The sequence below is a fragment of the Amaranthus tricolor genome, chromosome 8 (assembly GCF_026212465.1).
Source record: "Amaranthus tricolor cultivar Red isolate AtriRed21 chromosome 8, ASM2621246v1, whole genome shotgun sequence".
Taxonomy (NCBI): Eukaryota; Viridiplantae; Streptophyta; class Magnoliopsida; order Caryophyllales; family Amaranthaceae; genus Amaranthus; species Amaranthus tricolor.
The window spans coordinates 15,284,046-15,287,128 of NC_080054.1; positions in this window are offsets into that span (position 1 = coordinate 15,284,046).

Genomic DNA, 3,083 nt, shown 5'->3' on the forward strand with positions numbered 1-3,083 from the left:
CCATTCGACCGAATGGGGCTCCATTCGATGTTTCCAGCAAGTCCGAGCACGTTTCGTTGAAGTTTTAGGTCCATTCACCCTAGCCTATAAGCCATTCGCCCGAATCCAGCAACATTCGACCGAAGTTGTTAGCCATTCGCCCGAATCCAGAAACATTCGACCGAATTTGTTAGCCATTTGCTCGAATCCAGCAACATTCGCCATTTCGAGTAGGTTTTGAGCTATTTCCTTTGAAGTCTTCAGTCCATTCGACCGAATGGACTTTGTATTCGCCTGAGCCAGCTCCTGTTCGATCGAATGGGTGGTCAAATGGCTTCAAATCTTCTTCGAAGCATATCCTCGAAGTTTCGGAAGGTCTTGGAACTATGCACGGCTCTCGGGGATTACTTGGAGTGCTCGAAAATGCCTTGATATTCGTGTCTCTTCTTCTATTATGATGTCTAAGCCTCGACCTCAATCCATTTCACCTCGAAATCTCTGAAAATACCTGAAATAACCTTAAAACACCGCGGAGACAAGAGTAAGGTAAAATCGAGTGTAAAACATATAAAACCAATGAGAAACTACGAGACTTGACACTATAAAGGGGATATAAATGTGCTCTAAATCGAGCACATCACCCCCCAACTTCTCTGGAGGCTAGTTTGGTCATCAAACTGAGTGCGCACTTGGTGCAGCATACTCGATCGTTGGGCCTCACTAAGTCTGGCAGCCTCTTTCTGCCTAGCCCTCCTAGCAAAACCTGTAACCCCCCTCTCATGAGGGTCCCCCTGAGTAGGATAGGCCTAGAACCATAACTGCTCAACAAGTGTCTAAAAAAACTCTTTCCTTTCCCTTGATTACTAGCCATTTACTACAATTTTGATAATTTAATTAACTATTGTTAATAAATAAAAATAATCAAACGTTACGTTAAATTAACTACATGAACAAAACACAACAATTAATTAACATATTAAACTACACATTATCAACAAATATAATTTGACATGAATAATATTTAACTAATCATTATCAACAAATATAATTTAACAACAAAAATATTAATTATTATTATTACCAATATTGTAAATAATTTTCTAAATTAACAACAGCAACAACAACAATAATAATAATAATAATAATAATAATAATAATAATAATAATAATAATAATAATAATAACAACAACAATAGTAATAATAAAAATAATAACAATAATAATAATAATAACAATAATAACAATAATAATAAAAATAACAATAATAATAATATTATTAAATATATAGTTTCAAAAAAAAGTTAAAAGAAAAAGGATGAATCGCGCGTGACTCGGCGGCGGGTCAGTCGCACGAAACCCGCGACTCGGTCGCGGCTCAGTCGCACAAAACGTACGACTGAGCCGCGGCCGAGTCGCGAGTTTCGTGCGACTGACCCACGGCCGAGTCGCGTGCGACTTTTTTTTTCAGAATTTAAAATAATACGATTCGAATAAAAATTACCTCGATTATTTGTTAGCGAATTGAATTCCTTAGCTTTTGCTCCAAAAATTTTATGTTGTAATTTTGTTGTTTAAGTATGATAAAGGTGTTATTTAGTGAGATTAGAGTATGTATAAGAAATTTTAAGTTTAGGGGAAAAATCGTAATTTCATTAGGGGTGGCGATAAAATGAAAAGGGTGGCAATGTTTAAGGATTATATGATTTTTACTCCTTTAATTCATGATTAGAACAATTGACCGGGGAACATCATAGGAAAAGCTCGTGCAACTGTTAAGATGATGTAGCCTTATTCTATGAATGGTTTGATGGGATGTTTGGTAGATTTTGAGGCCATGATTCCATAGATGATGATCACATAATCATTACTCCATTAGGATGTAATTTAAGTTAACTTTCAAGGGAATACATTTCTCTTTTACCAAAATATTTCGTTTGTTTCAACAAAAAATTGTTGTATTTTAATAAAATTAAATTTAATGAAATTTAAATTAATGAATAAAAGTTCTTAAACGATGTAGGATGGTAATTGGTAAGACAATCATAATATATGATATCCATTTTCAAAGAACATTCAAAGTTTGTAGCCGGTCCAAATCTGGACCGAACTAGTGTTTTTCCGGGTCAGATCGAAATCGGACCGGATGTAATAGGTCCAGTCTCCGGTCCTCAAAATTTAAAAATCTGGTCTTCCGGTCCGGGTTTGGACCGGTGCACACCCTTAATAGGAACGGTGAACTGTGAGGTAATAGAATTTGAGGATTGAATTTCTGAGGTTTGAGAGAGATAGAGAAATTGTGAAAAAAAGGTAGAGATAAAATATCAATCAGCTTTGGAATCAAAAAGAATATCTGCGGAAGAATTTCCTTTGATGTTAATTGAAAAACATCTGAAAAAAAAAAGTTAATTTAAAAATCATTTTAAAATCTTTTTTTTTCAAAAATGTCGATTATCGAGAACATACTTATGCATTAGAACCGAAGGTCGGTAATTCGTGTAACTTTAGCTCTAATACCACATGTAGTAGGAGCGACGGTCTTGATGCGTAATTAACATTAATGATATTTTTACAATAATATTGCTCAAAATACCAATATGCTAAAAGCTAAAAACTTTTTATGACAAATGAAATACATATTGTTTGTTCTAAAAGTACATAATAATTAAAATACGTCAAGATCATCAAACATGAAGTATATATAACAAATTGCAGCTAAGTCCTCGATAGCATATATAAATTGTGGATGCGGCCTGGATCGAAACCTAAAACTAAATCCTGCAAAATGTTGCCATCCATAATACGGATGATTGTCATTTGAATCGGGGATTGCTTAATGCTGAGTATAATTACCTATCCAGCTTAAAATATGGAAATTATACACTACATTTACAAAATAATAATTAAAGTACGAACTTATAATTAAATGACATTATTGTATACTTTACTGTATTTTTTTACTGTTCTATACCTTTAAGTCATTTAGATAACATTCTCAACCCTTGCGGAAGCACATTACTGCCCATGTACAATTCGGCAATCTTAATACTCAAGCAAGTTCATTTGGTGAATATTCATAACCGTACCATGCATCATAGAATCAACAC